Source organism: Ixodes scapularis, unplaced genomic scaffold (assembly GCF_016920785.2).
Source record: "Ixodes scapularis isolate PalLabHiFi unplaced genomic scaffold, ASM1692078v2 PGA_scaffold12__126_contigs__length_90152505, whole genome shotgun sequence".
NCBI lineage: Eukaryota > Metazoa > Arthropoda > Arachnida > Ixodida > Ixodidae > Ixodes > Ixodes scapularis.
The window spans coordinates 14,576,048-14,602,581 of NW_024609838.1; the positions used below are offsets into that span (position 1 = coordinate 14,576,048).

Below are 26,534 nucleotides of genomic sequence, written 5' to 3' on the forward strand. Positions count from 1 at the left end.
TTGTCAAGCAGCTAAAAAAATGTACCTTTTCTATGGTCACTGACATGCAGTTTAGAGAAAGCAGGGGTTGTCGAAGCTTTCCCACAGTAAAATACAGCAAATTCCTTAGGAAATATCGACAAGATATGGGTAAAAAAAAAAAAAAAGTAAAATACAGACGTCCGCTCGGTCGCTGCACACCGATCACCCCTCAACCGTCTCATCCCTCCAGCAGGAGCGGGAATTTTTCCGGTCGCTGAAGACGTGCCCTCAGAGGACAAAAGGTAAGAAATGCAAGAGCAACAGCTGCATCCAAGGTCGTTCTTGGGGCGACAGCAGTCAAGGTCACGAGGCAGCGCGACTTCCAAAGGGTGACGTCAGCCCGCGAGAAAAAAGTCCACGCTTCTCGGTGCACCAACCCTGACAGAGAATGGCAGCCCATCCGGCCTTCGAAGGACACGTAAGGGCAGAACTTCTAGCTCGACGTTATTTCACAATGCTCAGCGTGGATTTCCTCCAAAGAGAACCACACACTCAGCACAGTGTGACCTACACTCCAAGAAGTCTGAAGCGACCACTCTCCTGGAAAGCAGCTGGGAGAGCCAATCGCTGCAATCTTTCTACGGGGGACGCTCGCCGAATGATGACATAAAAAAAAAGGCTGCTCTATGGCACTGAGCAGGAAGTTTTACCCTGCTCATGGGACAGTGAATGCTTTTGATGACGTCAGCTCGCTCCATGGGACCCCCAGTTAATGATTTCACATTAAAAAACAACAACAATGCAATCGCGTACTGTCAAGCAAAACTTCTCTATCTATCTATCATCGTTCAACCCAATTTCCGAAGCAGTGACCAAGTAGGACAGTTTTGTGTACCCGCGTGTGTGTGCGTCTATGTCGAGAGCGTATACAACAGTCTAATTATAACGGCCAAAGAGGCGTTAAAGGGACATTCGGAGCAGACTCACGCACTCGCCGAAGGCAAGCGTTCCCAAAACGCGGAGGAAAGCGACCGACAAATATGTAAAGAAGGCGCGAACGCGGGACAACCGTCAACTCGCTCGACACAAAACTGGTTTAAGCGAGTACGGCCGATAATACTCGCGACGACCGACGCAGAGGTGTGTTCAACTTGCAAACCTGTGTCGATGGCCCTCTTTATCGGGAGGGAGGGGAGGGGGGGGGGGGGGGGGGAGAGAGAGAGAGAGAGAGAGCCAGGCAGCGCGACGAACCGTCGCGATATGTTGCAAATTTGTCAAGCTTACTCAGCCCGATGTATCCAATAACAAAACAAAAAGAACTTCTATTGCTCGTTCTTTTATCAGCGTAAAATGAAGCTGCTCTTAGAAGCTCCTCACGCAAGCAGGTAGGCGTGTTGTACTTGGGCGTGCCCGTTCCAAGTTTCGAAATAAAATATACTACTTCCTTCTTATTTTATGTTTCTGCGTTTTCCAAAAACGGAAAAAGAAATAGGAGAAAAAAAGGAGAAACAAAAAAAAAAAAGGGGGGGGGGGGGGTGGGTTTACTCAGGCTCGCTAGTCTCAACTTAATATTTTTTTTTTTTTTTCGGTAACATCATTTTAAGTTGCATTCAGCGCCGCAAGTTTTGCCCGCCGACGGATGACGTCACTGAAAGCTCAAAAAGCGCAGGGTGTGGAGTGCCCCCAGCGTCTTATTAACGCTCCATAGCCAATCAGAATGCGCCATTAGCCGATCAGAACACCGATGGACCAATCACGACGCCAGAAAGTCTCACGTATGCCCGACTCCCGGTATCTGACTATAGCAGCGGCACTATACACTTTTCCATCGGTCATCACCCTGGCGAAAAATGCTGAGTCACTGAGCTGTGGACGCATGCGCAGCGTCCGCTATACCACACAGCAGAGCAACAGCGGATGCTCAGGTATTCCACAGCCCAGCAGACAAGAATGGCATGCGCTGTTGCTCTGCTGTGCGGCATATCAGACGCTGCGCATGCGTCCACAGCTCAGTGACTCGGCATTTTTCGCCCGGGTGATAAGCGATGGAAAGGTCTATATATGCGCCGACATCGATACACTTCCGAGAAAAAAAGAAAAGAAAAAGAAAACGCATAGGCAACAAGAACCAGATGCACCGAGGACGAGGCTCAGATCGGTACCAGCGCATCCGCAGCTCCTAGACGCTTGTCGGATACCACTTGCCTTCGAGTCTCCGTAAATGTCTCCGTCGGCGCTAGGCATATTTCTCCACGCTGGCGCCGGAAGAGACCGAAACACACACACACATATGGAGAAAGAAGCGACCGAGCTAATAAACAAACGGCGCCAAGAGACGAGAAACCAGTCGAAGAGCGGAAGCCATGCAGACCGAGCCGAGGATAAGGTAAACACCGACGGGTCATGCCGAATCGCGTACGCCATCAAAGACTTCCTCTGTGTTCCTGTCCGACCGTACGGGCGAGTCTGTATTTCACCGCTCCTCGCATCCCATTTTGGTCATCGGGGCGCCTTCCGAGTTGGTAAATCTAACGCCGAATCTATAAACAAGCCCCCTTTCTCGTCTGCGAGTCGGAAAAGTCGTGAAACTATAAATAAAAAGAGAAGAGATTAACGACAAACGTTTAGATTTTTTCTTCATCTCGAATTCCATCCCGTAACCGTAGCCGCCTTGATCATCATGGGAATGTTCAGGACGCCTCGTTCTGAAATAGTGTCTGAACATATACACCGCGATTCTTAAGTTGTCGGCGACTATATCACTCTAAAAAAAGCCCGTGAGTCTGCTTTCCCGCACAACACTCGGAGAGCCAATCTCCGAAACTTACGGAAGCAGCTCAGCGAATGACGACACCGAAAGATATGTTTCGACCAAAAAACGTACTCTGAGTTGTGACATTAAGGGCCGGTTGCACCAACGTCGCTTAGCGCAAAGCGGAGCTTAGCCGGGAACTTAAGCTTAGTTTCGGTTTCGTTCGGTTGCACCAAACTCGCTTATCGCTAAACCTAGCACTAAACTACGCTTAACTTAAGCGCTCAACATTGGGCGCTTTGCTTCTGGTTGTTTCTTAATCCTGGATTAAAAACATGGCGGCTGGTTTGTCACGGTCGACGCGGTGGACGAAATTGGTTGTGAAAAGTGTTTTAGGCTACATCAGCGTGAAAGTTGCGACAAAATGACTTTCGATTGTGACAAGGATGCAAAATATTGTCGCGTGAAGTGTTGATCGAGCCCTGTTTTCAAGTTGGCTCTCCACTTTCAGGGCGTGTTAGCCCTAACCGAGAAACGTACGGAGCTGTGGGGCTAACGTCTGTATTCCCGTTGGTTCTTCTGTCAACGAGCTTATTCGTATGTACTTACTAATTTTCGCATAGCTGTAGCGTATTGTTATTTACCACCTTGTTTATCTACACTTGTAGCGCGTATCCTTCAATCTGATCAGCGCGTTGAATAGTGGCAGTACATCATCTCGGCGATCAGCTGATTGTCGACACCTCTGCCGTTTGCATTAGATTGCGGCACTTTTAAGTAATAAAACAGCGAAAATTCAATTTCTTTCGTTTTCTGAGTTTTGAGACAATCTTCAGTGAATTTTCCTGATCTCGCGAGTAGAATCTTGGCTTCAGAAAACTGTATCGTTCCATAACTGTAACTTTTTTGGTGATCGCATTTTTTTTTTTGATATACTTCGCTTTATATCCTTCATTCGTTTCCCGAGAACGAGATACTGTTGTTTCCGAGTTGTGCTCTGTGATGGTGTTTTCCCTTTACTTTTGTCGTTTGTTGTCATTGTGACGATGGTTGAGACTATATACCGGAACACGTTTTCAATAAAATTCAGTTGAAAGTTGCGCCTTGTTGTGCCTTCCGTAACTTTTTTGGTGATCGCGATTTTTTAGGAATATTTTGCTTTATATCTTTCATTCGTGGCGACGACAAATCGTAACGACTACTATGTTAGATTCGTGCATTGCTGTATCGGGGCAGGCTGGGGCAGGTGATGCGAAGAGACGACCGTTCTTATCGGCACGATGTAATGTACTAGTGGGAGTTTCTTTTTTTTTTTTTTTTCTGACCTTGACAGTGTGAAACTGAAGTCCGTTTGAGGCTGCAGCGGATGTTCAACGACGGTACAGTGCAGTTCTGTCACCTTGCTGATAGCAACGAGTACCGTCGATGCAAGGTCTCGTGACCTGACCTCTCGACGACTTCTATTCGACGATTTCCGGGCATTTTCGCAGCTGCCGTGGCGAGTTCGTCACTGTTTTGAACTTCATCGGTCTCAGGCTTGACTTGGTTTTAGTAGTCATCTTACCTGCCTGCTTATATCCATGATGTTTTGTCTTCAGCGATGTAGCGAGTAGAGTGTCCTTCTCGCGTTCGGTAAGATTTGGGGCCCCCGATGGCTCCTTCGCCTCAAAATGTGAGCACGAAAACTACTACCACTGTCAAAATATCCTGTTATCAACCGATATTAAACACACAATCACAGATGTAAAGAGCATTCGTGTTTATTTGAAGCTTTGACTTCTGTTATTGAAAGTTAAACGAAAAAATGATTGAATTTGGAGACCTTTAATTTGTTACTCACCGAAGAAATACAGCGAAAAGCAGACGCCGACGACTACTATTACGGCAGTTCTTTTTTTTTTTTTTTTTTTGTTTACATCACGTGATTCCTCTCCGCCAATCGTATTCGTGGCTCTGAGCGTTCCCTAGTTTGCTCTGTTTGTCCCTAGATTCCCTACGCAAATCCAGCGTTTAGCTAGGGGCGCGTCTGTAAAGCCGGCTTAACGTTGGTGCAACCGGAATTTAAACCCGTGCTTACCTAAGCTCGGTTTAGGGCGCTAAGCCGGCTTAGGAAAGCGCCGCTTTGGGTTAAGATAAGCGACGTTGGTGCAACCGGCCCTAAGCAATGCAAGCGTGACGTTTTGCATTGCTTAATGTCACAACTCAGACTGCGTTTTTCGGTCTAAACATATGTTTCGGCATCGTCATTCCCTGAGCTGCCTCCGTAAGTTGTGGTGATTGGCTCTCCGAGTGCTATGCGGGAAAGCAGACTCACAAACATTTTTTTAGAGTGTACAACTTTGATAACGTAAGCTGGGGGGGGGGGGGGGGGGGGGGGACTTAGACGCCCGAGTGCACAACTTTCGAGCGCATATCAGTCAGGCGAAAAAGGCTGAGTTAATGGAGACGCGGTGTACGACATGCCGCAAAAGAGAGCCCGTGCTCAGAAATCGTCGCGCAGCTCAGACGACGATGATGAGACAAGGTGACTTCTTGGAATCCCGTAACTAGCAGAGAGAAGAATTGACGAAACTAAGCAATTCTAATAGTAAAAATGTCCCAAATCCTTTTTTTTTTTTTAATATTACAGTAAGGGACCGCATAATGTTCACTCGTCTTGGTTCGCGATTAGTTCGTCGTCATCGGCAAATGGAGCCTCCTCATTGGCCGCAATAATAATAATCGGTGCCCGGGGGTGGCACCGCCCAGCGTTCCTTAGGTTACTGCAGTGACTACGCTACTTCTCTATACTCACGGGCTTGTTAGCCAATTTAGCCAGTTACGTTCTACTTCACACCTTTCACCGTGTCGTTCAGCCCTTCCATTTCTTCCTGTCCTCCATCGGAATACTTTTGGACGCGAAGAAAACCCAACTGTACGACAAAAACTTAAAAGAAAAATCATTAGCAAGGTTGTTTTTCTGTCCGAAAACTTGAAATCCTCCGAGAAGGGAAAATTTCCGCGAGCACAGTGCACGACGGTTGTTGGAGCACCGCGATACAGGGAGGATCCATAGCGCTCGTTTAACACCACCAGAAGACAAGGCCTACATATGACGTCATCGGAAGTGGATCCCCGAACCGCCCCAAGCGCCAAAAACACGCCGAAGCAAGTCCCTCTTGGCGTCGCCGCGTGCTACAGCGTCGCGCTCGCTGCGGGACGCTGTACCACGCGCTGGCAGCGATGCTGACGCCGCCAGCTATAAGCCGCGCTGTGTGAATCCACTAGCGGTGACGTTTGAGGGGCAAAGGCGCAGGCCTCGCGTTCCAGGTGCTGTTGGCTGGCCCCCGCGCATCTGGAAGCCATCGGCGCGCCGTTACGCATACTGAGGGCTGGACGTGGGCTGCGCAGTGCCAAGGCCAGACCCTCAGATTGGAGCGAGTCGGCAAAATAAACAAGCATGCCCTCGCAACGAGGAGGAATCCCGACCGCCATCGCCTCTTCGAGCCGCCCGGAGCGGACTTTTATCTGTGCCTGGCCGACTCTTTTACTTAGTACCTTATTTTTACCACCGCCAACGCATACACCACCCACAAGGCGTTATGCAATACGTATACGTACAAAAACCTTATACGCGGATTCCCGGTTTTCCGCGTTTACGAGCAAAATAAATGTACTAACATTTTAAAATCGACGCTGCCCAGCACAGATTACAAAAAAAAAAAAATAAAGTGGTAAACAGAACGGGCAACAGAAAGTATATAAAACAAACTCGGGTCGAGGGACGACGAACATTTCTTTCATCGTCGTCCCTCGTCCTGTGTTTGTTTTATTATTTCTGTGGCCATTCAATGTTACCAACACGCTCTTTGCTACAGACTGAGGGTGTGCAGCTTCCAAGCTCGCCTGTGTGCTCCTACTTCTTCGGATAACCGTATACAGAATACCAATGCATTACTTTTATTAATCCGTGACCGCGCGCGTGGCATTCAAGGAACCTGTGGGCCAGGAGCTGGAGCGCTTGTTGATTTGGCTTCCCACGGATTCCCACAATGCATAGCAGTGTATTACGGCGCGATGAGGCGCTTCGAGGTTTGGAACACGTCTATTCGTTCGAGGCATCTCCATGACAACGAACGTGTCGTTCTTGGCGTAACCTACGAGACGTGATGCTATTCTTCTGGAAGGCGGCATCAAGCCAAACTTCGGCGCTAACACAAAGACAAAAAAAAAAAAAAAAAAAAAAAAAGAACAAAAGTTATATCTGTTGCGTGGACTTAGCGGGAACAAAGTATGTCTGCCTCCGAAACAGCATCTTAGGAAAACGCTATGGGGAAACGTTCGGACAGATCAGTATACCGCTGCTGACCTGTGGTCCAAAACTTGCGACTGCTAACCACGGTCCACCACAAGCAGAGCGGGACCACAAGTATGTCGGCGAACGGTCGGAGGTTGACGCGCCGAAAACCCCTATTGGCAGCGCTCTTTGTTCTGAACCCGAGTGGTCCATCAGCCGTCCGCGGGGCGGGCGCCCGTGGCGTGCCGAGACGTCAGTGTTTGCCTCCATTGTTTCAACGGGGCGGGGGTAAATGTTAGCACAGCGGGCAGCAGACGGAAGCCCCGGCGGGGAAAAAGAGAGGCCCAGCAAGACGCCGCCGCCGCCGAACACGCGTCACGGTTAAAAACGGAAACGACCGGTTTTCCGAGCCGAAAACGAGAGGCAACCACGGGGAGGGGCGGGAAGCGCTCCTTCATCCTTTTCCACGAGGCAGCCAAGCCAAGCCGTTGCAGCGCCTTTCTCTCGGGATCGGCGGAAAAACGGCGCGGCAGGCCTGTCGGTCCTAGCTAGAAAAAAAAAAAAAAAAAGTCGATAAATATACATATAAAAAAAAAAAAAATGCTGAGGCTCCCGCCAATCTTATGTGAACGTATTCTGCTTTCAAAGGCATTGTCCCGTGATCACGTGATGTGAAGTAGCTATATTGAACCGAAAACGTTCACCGTCAAATTAGAAAGTTTTCGTAAACCGGGTTTCACCCTCCGCTAAGACCTCCGCAAAAAAAGAAGCCGCTATTGCGCCTGCGCGCCCATGGCCTTGACAGTAGAGTTCCGCGTATCGCAGCGGATTGCGCAGAGCGTTGCGGGACGGCAGAAACGATCTACGAAAATTCCCTATCGTCCGCTAAATTAATCGGGAAAAGGATTACCCTCATCCGTGACGTTACACATGTTTTTGTCGTTACCTGTCAGTGACGTGATCTCTCCATGACGTTACCTATAACCGTGAAGTTACGTCTATCCATGAAGTTACTTTCTTCAAAAACATGTATATATATTAGAACCGCAAGCGCAGAGATGCGCTCCGATAAGAAACCGATACCTAGAAACCCGTCCAATTGGAGCGTCTTGACGGAACACCGTAAAATGCTGCCCCTGCATGATAACTTTCCAAAGGGAATTGATTTAGTGGCCTCCGATGATGGTCAGCAAGTTTCTAAGTGGAACCCTATGTCCCTTTTCACTAATTAAAAATTAATGAGTAAATTTCAGTTCATTATCTTGCTCAATAGTATGTTTTTTTTTTTTTGTCTCAATCCTTGACGTCCGCCAAGGCTGGTAGTTTGCTCCCGCAGAGAGTTTCTTTTTCTCTCCACTAGCGTATTTTTAGGGTCTTTTTGAAAGCTTTCGTGGAAACACCCTGTATACTGATTTTAAAAAACACGCACACTTAAAACTGGAAATGGCGAATTTCCCTTTCGGAACCGATGCGACGGACAGGGAGATTCCTCGTCACTCAAACGACATGCCGATACTTCGCGCGAATCTCGCGATACTGCAGCCCACGCATAAATGAGATTCTTCGTTGTTTCCTCTTGTCCTTACAACGTTAAATATGTGCATATCTATGTGGAAAAACAAAAAAAAAGGATAACGCTGACAATAGTGTTCAACAGAACATGCCAAACTATCAGCATCAAATAATAATTAAAAAAAAAAAAAGTGAGACGCGGGCGGAGCTTGACAGCTACGAAAACACATGGAAGCGCGGGGAAAGAATTTTTCACTCGTCGGAGTAATAAAACGCTCGGATTTTTTCCCCCCTCTCCCTCTTTGCCGCGTTCCACGAATTTTTTTTTTTTTTTTTTCCTTTTTTCGCGGATGTCTCCCCGGAACGGAATTCAACATGCCGTCGCTCGCCCTGTCTGCGCCGGCGACACTGATGGCAACGGTCTCCCATTCCGTCCATACTTCCCGTTTAGATCTGCATGCAGCCATGTCAATCCTTCCCGGACAACACGTTACAGGGCTTTCTTCGTCCTTCGCTTTGCCCCCTCAATCATTACGTGCTGTCCAGATGCATTACTTATCCCTATCACGGGAAGTCATTCCCAGGTCTTTCCTTCGTTCGTATAAAGTTGTAACCCCGGGTTATTTTATTTCTTTAATCGTTTAATGAGGAAGGGGCAATCGAGCAATCATCTCTTCCCGTTCATATATGTTCATACTACACTAAGTATAGCTCGCTTCCTGAACATCGGCAACTCCCAAGATAGGACTCTCCCAAACGCACACGTGTGTCAGCGAGGTGCAGTTTACTTCTAGTCGTCTCGCATCGTACTCTCGAGCGGGATAATTTCAAGTAAAATCAATCTTCTTCTCAACAAACACGTTTCCGTGTACTTATTCAAATAAAACATTACACATAAAAATAAAAAAATAAATAAAAAAGAGTCACTAAAGCGAGCAAGGAGTCTGAGGACGGAGCTATCAGCCCCGAAACATTCCCCTCTCTCTCCCAGAGGCTCTTTGCTTTCTTCTGCTCTGCACGACGGGATACCGAGACGTCGGAGGACAGCAGCCGTCAACGAGCCAACACCGTCTCCCAGGGAGACCCATCTCCCCAGACGCCCCGGAATGTTGTCGCGTATACCATGCAAAGCTCGCCTCTTTTTCGGCGGAACGAAAGGCCTCCCTCCCCGTTCGACGCTTCAAACCCCAGTCTTGTTTGTCCGATATGGTTTGGTTGATTGGTTGCACGGAGAGCCTCCTAGATAACCAGGTTTCTATGCCACCCAGCCGAGCCCATCGCGGGGCTGCACTCTAAAGCGTTCGGCTGCACTCTAAAGCCACATACACGCATTCGTAGATACCCATGGTTTAAACGTGTCTGCAAACGGTGTTTGTATTAACCCAGCGCCTTTGGGCCTTCTTAGGTAGGAGGTGTCGCTCACAGAGCCCCCAACAAGCGATCCCCCGTAACGTTCCACGGCCCTCGCGGCTTCGTTCTTCCGTTTAGGTTTGCTAACTCGGAGCGGCGTGAAAGGCGCTACAACATCGCGGATCGTCGGCCGGAGTGGCCGGCGATTACGAGCGGCGATTACGTCATTAGGGCTGGACACCCATTAAAGCCCGAGCGGCTCATCGGTCTTCGCTTCCGAGCCTATCATCAACTCGCCGACCCGCCGCGCAAACTTTTATTTCGTAATGGCCGAGATCGAAAAAAAAAAAAAAAATAAAGAGAGAGAGAGAGAGGAAAAGAAGAGGCCTGTGACGGGCAGACATGCTGACGCATCCGGGACTTCCTGCGAGCGTCACTACCTCGGCGATTTTTCATGAGTACCATGCTTTGGTATACAGATCGATTTTGTCGACGCCAGAGCGTAATATATTGATAACTTTCACGCGATGAAACGCGCGACGATTGAAGTGCGAATTTCATTGCCTTCCCGATAATATATGCACATCGCCAGAAAGTCGAACTTAGGGATCGGTAGCCGATTGTGTAGACGCAGCCCGGGGCGCGTGGAGCTAACGCTCTCGTTGCAGAACCCAAGGATCCCGGGGTCAATCCCCACCTCTGCCCTGTTCGATCTGCGTGAGCATCGTACAGGCGTCCGGTAGTGTTTCAATCCCGACTGCGCGGTGCACGTTAAAAAACCCAGGCTAGCCGTTGTACAGCAATGACTAAATGTATCATCTATAGCTAAGACACCATACGCACACTGAGCTATAACTTCTGACAGTATAAACGTATGCACAATTATTATTATAAAAAGTCGAACTTGATACCAATAGAAGTATCGCTAGATGTGGAGCAAGCGCATTTGCAACGGGGTATGATACAATTTTCTTGCCATCTTTCGAGTGCCCTCGGTAAAATCTTGAACAGTCAGGCGTTAGTCATCAGTTACTCCTATTCAAAGCGGCAAACTCGTGAGAGGGAGAAGAAAAAAAAAGGTAATAAACAACAAATCTGCCGCACTGCGTCTTGCATGTAGGCAATCACAGACCACCAAAAACATTTTGTCGAGACCTGTTATAGCGATGTGAACGGGAAGCGGAACTCACTTCGCTATATCCGGTATTTCGATATAGCCGAATTCGGTTATAACGAAGTGCAAAAGGGAATGGGAAATCGTGATCGCTTCGCTGTAGCCGCTATTTCGTTATAACCGACTTCGCTATAACCGGTCTCGACAGATACACTTTCTAGTTGCCTATAAAGGGTAGAATTAGTTTGTAATATGTCTCGTCTAAAGAAACAAAAAAATTTTTTGTTGTTTTTAACAAGCCGGTAACGTTGACTGTTTCCTCTGTGGCTACATAAAATATTTAAAACAAAAAAACAACAAACCAAATGTTAAATCCTTCCTTATTGCTATTTGAATACCAGCACGCTCGCTTCACATTATGCCGATAGACTAAACACAGAAACCGATCATTGTTTTTGTCCGCGCGCTTCAGTCCTTTCTTAGTTAAAAATAGCTATTGCCATCCTGCTCGTTACAATATAAAGTTAAACCACTCTGTCACCTAGCGCGTATACCTACCTATACCCGCAACTGCACTGCACGTAGTTTTACCGGCATGGAGGCAATCAAACTGCAGCGATAACAGTGCATCGGCATCAGCGTCGGTATTACCTCAAAACCCGATAGGATGGTGGTGGAAAAGAAAGCCTGCACCCGAGACAAACGTGTCTTGTTGGCCATCGGTCAACAACCGGCATTCGGCCAAAAAATAAATGCGCGGCGCCCGGTCGTTGCCACAATACCTGGCCGAGTGTTCGGTGTCCAAACTGCGTTGAACGTTGCAACCGTACACCGGACAAAGAAGACGCCGAGTACAGGTAATAACCCTACAGGGTCTTCCAATCTGCTAGCGGGCGATACCGGAACGAAGGGTCACGGAACTCGACCGGCAAGAAGAAAGGAAGCAAGCGACGATACCAAGTATAACAAAAACAAACGGTCCAGCAGCGGAGGTCTGCTCGAATTTCTTGGCGTTCCGGTGAAATAAGTTTTCTAAAACACACACGGCGACTTCAGCGAACTCTTTGCTATAACCCCTTTTGTTGTTTCACGGTTTGGCCAATTAGAGTTGTTGAACTTCGGCGTGGTCACCGATAAACGAATTCGTCTGTACGCTTCGGGGCATTATTTTATACAACGCGTCAAAACAGGAGGTACAACTTTGTACACGCCCATGCTTAAAAACCATTCCGGCACATGCCGTCCGCCAAAATATATATAAAAAAAAAAATTCGGAATAAGCTACGTCAGAATTACCAATCACGCCTTCACCACGCAGCTCTCGAGCACAAACGTATCTGCAGCCGTTTACGTGCGCGAGAGCTCGTGCATGCATGTCGAAATGCCTGCATCTCCTGCTTTACGAATTAAGGCTGGAACAGACGTGAGAAACACAAACCAGGACTCGCACAAGCATCGAAAAAACAACAAAAAAAAAAAAACACTTCACCCCTTCTTTTTCTTCTCTCTATTAAATAAAGTATGAACGAGACAATGTGACCGTCATTCGAGGAAGAAACGCGCCTCAGTATCACTGTCTCTGGGAACGATGTATAAGCGGTGCGCCTGCGCGGCTTAAAGGGGTCGTGAAACGATTCTTCAACTTCTTCTTCACCTTTAGTTGTAATCCTCAACTCAAAAGCGAACTGAGAAATCACGTGGTCGCAACATGCTAGGGCACCGGTGCGATGACTCCGAGCATCCACCACCGTGCTTTTCAAGCACACCATAGAACTTGGCATTCGCAAGTGATAATAAGTTCAGTCGGGGCACTCATTGGCTAAGAACGTGAATTTAAATATTCGTCGACGAGTTGACTGTGGACGAACGCATACGTCCGAGTGACGCAATTCTCGTGTCCAATGCGTGAGCTGGGGTCAGCTGACGTCATCTTGGGTACCGCTGACGTGCGTTTGCTACTGCGGATGTATCATAGCGAAAAGGCGGAGGGCTTTCGAAGGAAAGGACGTACGAAACAGCCCGCTATATTTTCGAATGTTTCTTCACCGAAAAACTGGCTTTTGACTTTCTACCCCCTTTCTTTTGACCCACTAAACGATCTGTGATTAGATAAGGGGCTGTCTAATATCATTTAGACCAATCCAAAAGTCACTGCATGACCCCTTTAAGCGGCCGAACGACGAAGCTGCGAGAGCAGCTTTGTCGTTCGGGACATCTGTTCTTACATGCGCACACAAACATTTCCCAGTACCTGTCATCCCAAACATTAAAAAAAAAAAAAGCCGGAAAAAGCTACGCTTGAGTTACCGATCGTGCCTCCACACACTGTTATGGAAAACAAACACCCGCGTATCTAGGCGTGTATACGTGTGTGAGAGCTCGCGCACATGTGCGGGCGTACGCATGTGGAATCGCCTGCATTTGTTGTTCTAGATACAAATGAAGGCTGCAACAGATGTAAAAAAAAAACCAACCGGAACCCGCGAACACTAAAATTAAAAAAAAAGAAACAAAAAATGTCTCCCCTAAAAAAAAAGAGAAACAAAGTTACAAGCACGAACAAAACGTCGGCGTTTGCAGTATTAAAGGGATACTGAAGCGAAACTTGAAATACACCTATTATGGTCAGAAATAGGTTCAATATGATCAATGATATTCATAACTCATAATCGCGCGTTTGTATTTTGAACGGATGGCTATATTTTTCACCCTGATGGGCCCGATTGGGCGCGCGCTCAAAAATCGGCCATCGGAGAGCGCGATGCGTCTTGGGATATTGGGCGCATTCGTGACGTCACTTGTGCCGGTCGGGAAAGGCTACGGCGTGAATGTTGTGGTTACGAGCGTTGCCACTTGGTGGCGCGTCAACGATTTACGACCTGTGACAACGTGGCCGTTTGAGATGTGCAAGGGCTGCACGCACGCTGCACCACGGGACCACGGCAAGTCGGCAACCACGGCAGCACTGACAAAACCAGCTCTGAGGCCGGATTCTCAAAGCGAATTCACGACGAAAAAAGTGCGTACGACAAATTTGAGAGAAAACCCGTGCTCTCGAAACGAAATGGTCGTAACCTTTGCGCAGGTTACGACAGAATCCTACGACAGCTCCGAAGCTGTCTTACGCACTTTTTACGATCAAATCAACAAGGCCGACAGCGTCGCTCAGTTACTTGGTATCGGCCACCAACGGACATTTATTTTTCTTCGTGCTCTTCTCGTGCGACCCGACTTCAACTAGCAAGAAAAAAAGAAGGAGTACTTAAAACAGACCACGATCAAGAACGCAGGATCCACAAACACACGAGAAGAGCTACAACAGCCACGATTCTGCCGACCGAGCGAGCTCGGCAGAATATAGTAAGCCTAGCAGCAACATCGACTCGGCGCACCGTTGCTCCGGCGGTCCTTGGCCAAGACCGTCTGTCCATGACCGGCTGGCCTGCTGAATGGAATATGCCCGCGCGACTTTTGTGGACCCTTATCCGGATGAGTAGTTTGATCCCTGAACTAAATTTCAGAGGTCAATATTTTCCCCTTGTCATCTCGATCTCCTTGTTTTCCGAGACAGCGGTGACGAACGCTGTCGTCGAAAAGGGACTCTCATTGATTCTATCTCCTTGTTTTGTGTGATATAGAGCTCAAATAAACGCCATACGGATTACCTTGGCAACTCGGTATGTACACTCTGTTATTAGTATGCCATTTTTATTCTGACTCGACGCTACGTCAGTGTCGAACTATAGCAGTTCGTGGGAGCTACGCGATGTCGGTCTAACCTTTCTTTGCCGAGTGTCATGTCAGTATCGAGTTGCAATCGTAAAAGATCGGTCCAGAAGCGCTTACCGAAACGCGGTCTAACAGAGCGAATCCAGCACTTCGATCAAACGCGCGTGTCCGCTCCGAGTGTGAACAGGTATTTGGCATTTGCGTGGCTCTTGCTGACACCCTCGTAGTTCAAACATATCCTTTTTAACGTCGGCTTGCAGCTCGCGATTCGCAGCAACTAATACCGGCCGTGCCAGAAGCATGCTCGGGCCGTGTCGTGCAAAGAGCCGCAACGAGAACGAGCTCACTGTGGCCAACTACGCTTTGGCTTTCTCCGCCAAGGCTTTGCGAACGCGTTCAGGCCTAGGCGAATTCTGCCGGCACGCCGTATTGTCGCAGAACGGCGCTGCTATTTTGGCACAAGTGATGTCACGAGAACTTCCCCCCATCCACCAGATGAGAATTTGAAATCGTTTTTTAATTATGTTTAAAATTAGTTCTCCTGTGTTTTACAGCGCAATATTTATATTTCCGAGGTGGTGCCTGTCCCTAGCCCATATTTATGCAACAAGATCGGCGCTAAAATTTCGTTTCACTACCCCTTTAAAATCGCGTGTACGCCTTTTATAAAGAGATCATATTTGATATTTGCGCGCTATAAATACGCTCGTTGTTCGGAAATAGCGCGGAACGTTTATGTGCCGTCGTGCGCCATCTCCGCGAAAACGTGTCCATCCACATGATAGCGTCACTTAGGTTAAGCTTAATAAACAAAGTTGCAATCCCACTACTCGTACATCAGACAGAAGACGCGGTCTTAGCTACACGCACGATGGCAGGCTTACCTGCGGACACACCTAAAGCATATTGGAAGCATGCATGCCTCATACCACAGCCTCCTCTATACTGACAAAGCCTGGCAGATCGCCACTAACCGCTCATTCACACTGGAAGCGGATCTACGTTCGCAAAGCGGTTGCGAACGCGGTTGTATAAAGATCCAGTACAATTGCACGCGCACTTGATGTCATCGAGTGCGCGTGACATTGTACTGAATCTTCATAAAACCGCGTTCGCAACCGCTTTACGAACGCGGATCCGCTTCCAGTGTGAATGAGCGGTTAAAGAGTCTTCATTTGGCCTCCAGGATCACGAATATCGAGAGTTTTTCTTCTTTTTCGATTTGGTGGGCGGAGGATGCAGAAAACCATTTTCAAAAGTACCGCCGTAGCCCCTCCATTCCCAAGCCTTAAGCGTGTTTCACATGCAGCGGTTTTTGGCCCTAGAGCGGCGCGATTCCTGCCGTCGCGGCGCTCTGGCCAGCACCAGTGGTTGAGCGGCACGAGCGCCGCGACGGCACAAATCGCGCCGCTCTAGGGCCAAAACCGCTGCATGTGAAACACGCTTTATGACATAAAAGGAGTTTTGGGAATCTCCTCTCTCAGGCATCAATTCAGCGCCTATCGAAGCTATGCACGCGCACTCTGGGTATCTTCGAAACGGTCAGAAACAGATGTCACGACTGGCGTCAGTGCGGGGGAATATACCTGGAAAGCTCGCGATAACACGTGCCGCCCACACGAGCGACACGCGCTTGCCGGCCGAACGATCCTTTTCTTATACGTAACGACTCGGAGGTTTTTCGGGATTTCTCGGGTTTAGTTGCATCTTCGGGGAAAACGAACGTAATATTCAAGTTCACGCCATAAAGAAATAGTCTAGAATTCACCTTGTTTCTACAGCGAAGCTGTTTATGGCTATAGGGTTACGTGGATTTTTCATGTGCGTCAACAAAAAATCGCGCGCCCCCTCTTTGTCGTCGTTCCGAGCGCTCGCGTGCCTAGTTTCCTTCCGCCCTCCCGGAGTGGCGCTCCCGTCGCGCGTGTCTACTTTCCACCGGGTGGCGGTTCCGTCGCGCGTGTCTAGTTTCCTCCGGCTCCTCGGGGCGGCGATAGTTCGTACCTTTGGTCACAATTCTGTGTCACATCTCTGTCGTTTTCTTTTTTTCCCGTTCTTTTTTTTTTTCAAGAACCTCTTCAGCTTCTCTTTAAGTGCCTTGGCGTGCTCTAGCGTTCGTCTACGCGGGCAGGCATGTTTATGGGCGGTGTACTTTGGCCCTAGAGCGTTTTCGGTCAGCCAGAGTCAAGTGAAACCAGGTGTCGGCTCCACCGTTACGTGACAAGAGTGCCCGGACCACGATAAGCCCGTGCGACATTCCAGGCTCGACCCCGGCCTTATCTACCCAAACACAGAACCGAAACACACGAGCGCAAAAAAAAAAAAAAAGAAAAAAAAAGAAAAACGAAACTTGACCCGAGAGGACACCGCAGACGGCACGCAGCTCAGCAGATCGTAAAAGTCTCTCCAAAGCCTGCCCGCTGCAAAAAGCAAAGAGAGAGAGACAAGAAGGGACCCATAGATAGAGATATAACGGTGCTTTCAGATACAAGATATCGGAGGGAGGGCGTTCTTGAATGATAGCACGCAACCGCAGATTACCGAAAGAAAGAAAAAAAAGAAAAGATTAAAATACGCGATTACGCGGAAGGGTGGGTGAACGGGGAGAGGAGGACACTTAGCGCGAAGGACCTCTTCGGATAGAGTAGATACACAACACGCCCGATTTGGTTTTCTTTTCTTTTTTTCGGCGGCGGATATTTTGTTAGGCGCATTCACTTGCGCAGTTTCACGAAAGCACCACGTACTAGAAGAAGCCAGCCGCTCTCTCCCAAGGTCAACCGAGTGAGAAAGAAAAAGTCACAAATAAAACAACGGAAGTGAACACTCAATCGAGTCCCTTTCAAACGAAACTGAGCGAGGACTGACGGAGGAGAGGGAGGGGCAGACAGGCCGAAGGCAAACGGAGTTTATTTTCCTGGGACGGCAGACGGGGCACCTGCTTCGCATCAAGAGCCGTCTGTCCGCTCAGGCTGAAAAGTAACTTTTTTTTTTGTGTGTGTGTGTGTGTGTCTTAAAGGCCGACGACTAGACTCGAGATTCTACAAGGCAGAAGATCCTCCTCATCATGGGGGAAGAGGAAACGGGCAACGGTGGACAGGGTTGAAGAAGGGAAATGAGGAAGCGAGGGAAAAGTGGAAAGCGCGAAGTGTACGTCGGACTTTAACAAATACTGCTAAAAAGAAAAAAAGCCAAAAAAAAGGTGGGAGGGGGGAGGACAAAATGTTGCCGAAAATTTGCTTTGCCATATTTCGAAAAATTAGTCCGCGATGCAATTTTCTATACATCATTATTCATAGCGCTCTTCGTTGCACCACCATTAAACTTTGTATTCCCTCTTCCGTAACAGATAGCACAACTGCTAAAGCCCACAGAAGCAAATCAGACAAAATTTAACTGTGAAAAAAAAAAAAAACACCTGCGTTTCAAACGCGCTTCTTTGGATTAATAACTAAATCACCGGATAAAGCGGAAATTAAGTCAGGCTCAGCGAAGAGACGATTACTTCTTTTTACTATTTTAACGGGGTGAAAATTATGGAGTAACGTGTTTTAATGTTAGTTCGAGGAAATCCACAGTGAACTACCGTACAATAGGAAATGCAACCGCACGGAACATCGTCAGTAAACCTTCGGAACGATCTCAGCATCTACTCCCCTTGTTTGCGCTCGTTCCATTAGAACCGTGCAAACGATAACTCTGAAATGAACTGTGGCACAACATTCGTCGGAGAGACGAACCAATCAACAGCTGAGAACGTACCACGTGATCGCGATCTTACGCCTACTAGACCTATTCGAAGTATAAAGCGAGGGACGTCATCGAGCTCTCTCTAGTGCGCCTGCGCGCGCGAACATTCGCACGGAGCATGCGCAATGACGCCCACGCAAAACATGGCGAGAGAAGAAACCCATTCTTCGCACAAATTACCATTCGTAGTCTAAGACGACACCTAACATTCGAGCAGCACTCAGGGACGATTGACATCTTTGTTTCAGCAGATGAGCCAAACTGACAAGACAATTGCAGTGTGCTCTTTGTACTTTCCTTTGTTGGTTATCGCCGTACTTCAAGAAACCGACCAGCCAGCACTAACGAGCAACTAAAGGGAAAACAACGAATTGCCGTGGTCTTCCTAAAAAAAAAAAAAAAAAGAAGTAAAAACAACCCCCCCCCCCCCCCCCCCCCCCCCCCCCCCGAAGGGAACTTTTCCTACCTAAATAACGCCGCTCCGTCGCATAAGAGGAACGCCAAGCTCAGAGGCTACCCGGAGAGAAATCGGCCCGCTCATCATGCCCCTCCAGCGCGGACAAAACGAAACAAACGAAGAGAAGCAAACGGGAGCACGAAGAACCCCGTCGCCACGACAGAGGCAAACGCGCGAGAGCACGCGGAGCAACGTCGCCCCAGCGTCGAGGAAAAGCAAGAGAACAGCGTCGCGGACCCGTAGAGAGAGCGTCGACGGGGCGGGCAACCTTGGCGTCACTCGCCAGCGATTACGATTAGAGACGCTCCAGCGCCGCCGCGTCACCGACATCCCCGTTAGCGTCGTTAACGTACGCCACGCGACGCGGAACGCAGCAACGTCGGAGGGATGCGACGGAGCCTGACGCCCAAGTGCGATCAGATTCCGATGCTGCCGCCACGTTTCGGGCAGCGATTGTAAAGCGCCCAGGTGAAGGCTCGTGCGAACCACTAGCGAGGTGCACTCTCAAGAAAAAGGGGTGTCAAAAGGTGTATTGTTACACCCTTTGTCCCATACAATACACCCCCAAACTTCAATTCGACATACAACGCCCTACAGTCGAACAGACGGCCCGAAATTTTACGAGGGGCTTGATAGCCGTGTGGTACTACTTATTAAAATAGCTAACGTACGTTTGAATGAACACGAAAAATATAATCCGGGTTTTCTTGGCCCTACTGTAAAAACTCGGTGTTTTCTTTATGTGGTCTTTGATACGTACTTTAGCTATTTAAAATCTTGTACCACACGGCTATCAAGCCCCTCGTAAAGTTTCGGGCCCTCTGCTCGACTGTAGGGCACTGTACGTCGAATTGAAATTCTGGGGTTACTATATGGGACAAAGGGTGTAAGAATACACCTTTTAACACCCTTTTTTCTTGAGAGTGTGCTTTTCGTGTGCCTAAAGGCCCGTTCACACTCTTGCGACCGAGTAAGACCGAGAGAGACCAGACCGGTTTTTAAGCCTCTTGCGATCTCTTAGGACCAGCTCCGCTGCAGCGCATCTGGTCCTAATACGTCGTAAAAGGCTTAAAAACTGGTCTGGTCTTTCTCGGTCTTACTCGATCGCAAGAGTGTGAACGAGCCTTAAGGTACACAGATAAGTACTTTTCGTGTAGTTAAGGTGCAAAACCTATTGGTACACATTCGGCGCGCCTAAAATGCAAACCTATAGCTACTTTTCGTTCACTTAAGGTATTAAGGTACAAACCTAGGTACTCTTATTTTTTGGCAACTCTCACTTTAGCGCGGCTACAATTTTTTGTAACTGGAAATGACGGGAAGTCAGTTTTACGGGACCTTCAGCAAAATAAGCAAAGGATCGTGCCTGAAGAAGCGGCTCTAAATGATGGAATCCTGTTCAGACATTTTTTAACATCAACGTTTCATCTCAAGAAAGGTGGTGGGTGGCAATCAAAAGGTCGTTGGTGTGACCTATCTAGGAAGAAGTGACTTTGCACGGAGCACTTTCCATGGTGCGTGGTGAGTGGGCTGGGCAGAGAGGTTGGGCATAGTCATCCAGAAGACGGTTCACAAGAAGCGTGTCTCGGATGGGATTTTAGCGGGTGCCATCTGTAGAAATGACGAACATAGTTTCCAGAGACCAGTTTTTAAAGGAAAATTAGCAGTTTAGTGCGGTGCACTTTTGACTTATTGTATTCTTTGAAGGGGTAAACTAATCGTGGTATCTCATTGACCCTCGTAAAAATTAATTTTCTGTAGTGAAGCAACCATCTTTAAGGCAACTGTCTGTATCTATATACATCCTTGAAATATCTGTATATAAATACCACCAGTAACGGTAACTGCCTCTCATGTACATTTCTGGAGTTACTCTTGCAACCTGCACGTTACAAATTAAGTTCACGCCTTCTGGACGGTAGCTGCACTCTTTCCGCAATCGTCTATGTCTGGTTCGGTTTCTCAAAAAAAAAAACAAAAAAAAAAAACAAGGTTAAACATGTTTAACCTTGCGACGTCATATTTAGCTCGAGTACTACACAGTCAATGTGACCTTTTCACTACGAATGACACTTTAGCATGCCTCACGCTATTACACATGTGCACACTGGTATAATGACGCTCACGATCATCATCATCATCATGAAAGGCGTGTTGAGTGACATTTCACGATGCCACACCGAAACCGGCAAGAAAGGGGGGGGGGGGGGGGGTGAAAATCAAACTGCATCGAATCTCCAGAGCAGAGCTGTAACTCAACGCGTCTCTCCCAGTTTCCTGTCCCGTAGCACAAGTTTCAACTTCAGCAACTAACTCGAACAAACACGCGCTTATAAATTACAACCCGCTAACTACAATAAGGTGACGGGACGGTGGAAGCTACGAGCTCGTCCGACCAATGAACCGTCGGTCTTGCGCCACGTGACCAATCTCTCCGTGACGTGGGCATGCAAAGTGCACGGGCTTTGATTATCCCAAAGGCCGTGTTGGTACCACCACGCAGAGAGCCGTGTCAGGCGATAAAAAAGCGGGCGATTGATTGAGCCGGCAAGAACGAAGCATCTCTCCCCCTCCTCCTCTTCCCCCCTGCTCCTCCTCTTCCTCCTCCTCCCCTGTCAGCTTAGCGGCGAACGGAGCATAACCAACATAAACAGCGTTACGGGATGCTCGGCCGGTACCAGCAAGATCAGCTAAAATACAAAGCCCCTCGAGGTGGTGCGAGGAGACACCTCCGTGCGGCATCAGCGCAGTGTTTAGTGTAACGCGGCCGTCTTCGCGTAACTGCCTCGACGCCCCCGCGTGTCAACGCTAAGCGATTCCGGCTGCCTGCCGCAACCCGGAGCACGCCAGGGCAGCGGTCGAACGACGGGTGCTGCACGCAATTTATCCATCGGCAGCACGCCGCCCGAGGATTGGCGGGGGCTCTCTGCTAAATGGCCCATTAGCCACGGCCAACGACCAAGGCACGCGTGCGAAACTCTCGCCCGGGCTCTCACCGCGAGTGTTTATCGCCACGTTAAAATGCGGCGCGGCTGCAAACCGCTGTGCAGGAGAAGTGCTGACGCTGCTCACACCAAAAGCGACGACAGGCCTTTTTTTCTCGACTGTGGTTTAATAACGTTGTTTCTTGGATGTTCTCGGTGGAGAAATGGAGGAGTTTATGGCCTTCGTAACGCTCGCTTTATACACCTACTTAGCAACCTTACAGCCAAAAGGAAAAAAAAATGGACATTTGTATGTATTTGAGGCTGCGTCAGAGTAAAAAAAAAAAAAAAATGACCAGTGCGTGATAGCTTATACGTAAGCTCATCCGTGGAGACACATACTGTCCCGTTCGCGGTCCCAGCGAAACGGTTTTCCGTCGTCCTTCGACGGAAACATGGAAAAATCGGCAAAACTTTCCAATCTCACAGTAAAAGCGTAAACACGAATCTCTTTATTGACACGCCCGAGCGTTCATCCTGACTTCAACCGCTGCGCGGTATCCATCACAGGGAGGACGGAGAATCCGACTGAAAAGCCACCGCACGCATAACCATGACGCCTCTTTGTCATGCGCGCACTTACGGACAACGCGATCGATGGAAAGCGACCGCGTCTCCACTTCGTCACCTCTTCCAGACCTCTCCCTGTCCGCAACTGACCTTTCCTGCATTCGCGAACTCACGCTAGTTCACGGTCAAAAGAAAGACAAATTAATTAACGTATATAATCATCTTGTAGCTTAAGTAACATACGAACACTTTGTATCGTAAACATAACGTATGACCACCCTGTATCACAAATATAAGATACGAACATCTCGTCTGTAAGTTCCCAGATAAGCGGCAGACTTTTACAGACGTAAGCAATTTACCAAACATTAAAAAAAAAATAAGGCACAGTGAACATTACGAATGAAGTCACCGACGTCCTTACCGCTTGAAATGAAAACGGAACTGTGACATACGCTCTAAGCAAACGAGTTTCATTTCGATTCATCGCAGATGTCACAAAAACCAGCTCATAGAATTCAACTGTGCAAGTGCTATGCTCGTCGAATTGCAAATGATGCTAGTACTTGACCTGCACGCGGAAAATAGCGACGCTACGCTTTTCCGATAACCGAACTCCCGTAGTACCACACTGTACAGCGAGCAATTTCAGGGAAAGGAGTTGACTGCCTGCGGCGACAACAGGTGGAACGCCGCCAAGTGCGAGACATCTCCAAGAGCTCGTTCGTTGAGAAGAACATACTGCCGCGTCTTTTCACGGTGACTAAAGCCGCATTAAGACCGCCAATACGTCACCCAAAAGACACTGTCTGTTTAGTGTTTCTCCCTTGGGTGTTCTGTCACAATGGCCATGCAACAACTGTCTTCTTGTTTATTTGCCATGAAGGCACTGCTCGAGCTTCCGTACGCAAACAAAGGCTCGCTACGCCGAATTGCACAACAAATTGATCGCAACATACGTAACAAAACGAGTAAAAAGGGAAACTGCAAGTCGGAGGCAAGAAATATGACACACGACAACCGGCGACGCGTGTACTTACTCCACCCTGCGAATCGCACGGTGGTCTGCACCGCACCGCTCGCGCGTCGTGCAACGAAACCAACAATCGTGCATCTCATCTCGGGGGGAAAATGGGGCGCCGTCTTCTCTTCTCGGGAGCCTGCCTGCGTCATTCCGCGCACGTCGGTCAACTCCAGGTATTCCATACAAAGCGTTTTATAACCCAAGAAGGGCGTATTCTGCATCGTTCTCCGGACATTCTTGAAATTGCGCGCATGCAAAGCGAAAAACAAGTTGGGTGCGACACGGGTTATAAGAAGGTCGACGACCGAAACCAGATGCGTCATTTAGCAAAACACCGTAGAATCACCGTAACTCGACTAAATCTTAGGTCTTCCCGCACCGATGTGACCATAGACTGCTCGTTTTAAACGAATAAATAGTCAAAATACGAAAACGAATGAACGGCGCAATATTCGATCGGTACGGTTCATCCATCCGCGTACTTTGACTATTTGCACTTTACGTCCCGGTCATACTGCTAATACATCTTACAAGAGACAGTCTGGAGACATATGCGAAGTATGTATGACGCAGACAAGCTTGGAACATGCCCCAGGCATGTCGGCCGAAAATACTGCTGCCATGTCTGTACCTAACACACGGTCTTTTGTATGATGACAAGCAGCTGACCCCATGCTTCAGAGACCACGTAAAACGACAAAAATGACCCGCAATAACTGAATAAAATACGCATATATAGACCCCGCATATTTACGTCACCGTCAGTGAAGGCGTGGATAGTAGCATTTTTGGTATAGTCACTTATCTAGCCTCCGAGTATAAAAAAAAGGGTATTCCATTCGTAATACCGACAGTCGGAACACGTTCCCACACAGAATTCCTGCTATCTCGGCGATCGTATCGTCTCTCTCTCCCGCTTTCGGACTGTTTACATCCCCTCCGGCCCTTCTTCCGACAAGACCCAGCCAGAACTCGTCACTCAAACTACGGGACCTCAGAACAAGCCAGCCTGTTCGCGAACAGCGACCGCTCGTTTTTACGAGCCAAACTTCCTACGTTCGGTTCCGTAGAATCATTTCTTTCTCCGAAACACGCTTTACGACGCCACTAGTCACCGGAAATAACGCCTATCAGGCTGACTCGTAAACGACCGCGCAAGGTGCAGCACCGAAGCGTCTGCCGAACCTTGGAACAGCAGACGGCAAGCGAGAGCAGACGATCTCACGCTGCGCCGACTCCACACCCTATCTCGAACGAATAGCGACGAAAAAAATTAAGACAGCTGGAGTTCGGTTAAGACCAGCAGAAATGGACACTAGAAAACTTCGTGATCGTGTATGCTTTGAACTTCAAAATCACGAGCGCCGAACGAAACATCCGCGCCTCGTCAACGTACCGCGTCAACGCGCCGCAAATGCCGGCCCGCCGTCTGCTTCTTTGACACACAGGCACGCTTTACTCACCGCAACGAACTCCGGAGGTCGTCAACGCCTTTAGTCCTCCTTCGGGCAACGTACGACGACACCGAAGACACTGACACCAACACACACACACACAAACACGGAGAGAGATAAAGCACGCACGACGCCGGCGTCGGTGGCACGGTTTACACGCACGGCGGAGGCCACTAGGCCTAATCAGGAGCACGGCCTGCTGCCCGCTCCGACGGCGACACGCAGACGAAAAGCCGGCGCACTGACGCGCGCGTTGGAGAAGCGGCTGGAGGGAGAGAGTGAGTGAGAGCGCCGACGCAGCGGTGGCGCTGGTGCTGCTCCGCTGTGTGCGCGCTTTGCGAACGACTGGAAGGATGTCTGCTTCTCCCTTTGAACGAGTGGGCGTCTGCGCCGGCGAAACTAATCTGGGTCGTCGTCCGGAACGTATTTAGGGAAATAAAATTAAGGGTTCACTAGCTATAGGCGAATAGAATATATATTGTACACAGGCTGTCGTCGATGCAATCGAATTCGATATCAGTCGTGATTAGACTTAGCAGAATCACGTTAGGGTGCAAGCGCACACTTCAATCTTTTCTGGGGCTTTCTTGTGTGAAGGCCTCTAATATATATATATATATATATATATATATATATATATATATATATATATATATAAAATAGAACAAACATTTTTGTCGAGTTTTGGGGGAACTTGGTCACGACCCGCTTATTCTACATGAACTCATTTAATTGGGGATTCTAATTTCGAAACTTTAAACACAAATTCATGTGTGATCATTGTAATAACCTCATTTTCCCGTAAGTAGTCCACCATCGCGTAAAATATATTTCATGAAAATTGTGGATGGCAGTGATGTGATCGGTCTGAGTGATTTTGGAGCACCTAAAAGTTTATTCTAGAGAAGCTAAATGAACTTTTGGAGCACAAGTTTACACTTCATTTTCGTTCCTACCAATGCAACTATTATACTTTAAAATTAATGTGTTGGCCCGTCCATCAAAAGATATTGTCTACTTTGCCTTCCCACTTCTGTGGAACTTTTTTTTGTTGTTGTTAGTAATAATTGCACGTTAAGTTCGACTCCCTCAAACATTGAACTGGCTGTTGCACGTGGGAGTACCAGGCACGACAACGATATGCCGAATCACGGACAATGTGAACTTCTGCGAACTGCTCCTTTAGGTACAGAGCTAAAGATAAACCAAATATTATATTCCACGGTTAAAATAATATCAATAAAAGATTAAAAACAAAGCTGTTGTCATTTCATAATTAACGCCAATCGCAATTTATGTGTAGGACTTCATGATAACAAAAATCGGCATGCGAACAATAAATAAGCCTTAGAAACGATCCAGTCGAACTCATTAAGGTTATTCTAAGGTTTCCACCCACTCCTCTAGCTAATTGAGTTTTAATTTACCCCGTTCACGTGCCATCGCACAGATGAAACCTATGTAAAGTACACGCAATACACGACTAACCTTGCTAAATATCGAATTTCTACGAAAAAAAAATCATCAGAATATCGTGGTCTACTACATGTACTAGCCGCAGTTTCATTTAGAATTTTTGACTGCAAAGTCAGCAAGTACCAAATTATTTTTCCTTTATATATAAATATATATCTTTCTGACGCTCCTGCGTGCGACGCCTCGCT

General features: G+C 48.1%; 1 protein-coding gene across 5 annotated transcripts in view; it reads right to left on the reverse strand.

Moving 5' to 3' along the window:
• Positions 1-26,534, reverse strand: part of LOC115320719 (protein O-linked-mannose beta-1,2-N-acetylglucosaminyltransferase 1) — a 276,034-nt gene that overhangs the window by 93,830 nt on the left and 155,670 nt on the right. For 2 of the 5 annotated variants that reach the window (XM_042289432.1, XM_042289436.1), the window contains exon 1: positions 24,880-25,120. The exons of 2 other annotated variants lie outside the window; for them this stretch is intronic. The gene's annotated coding sequence lies outside the window, so the exon portion shown is untranslated. Of the gene's footprint in view, positions 1-24,879; positions 25,146-26,534 lie in introns of those variants that run through there. One more of the 5 variants, XM_042289434.1, reaches the window with a different exon arrangement.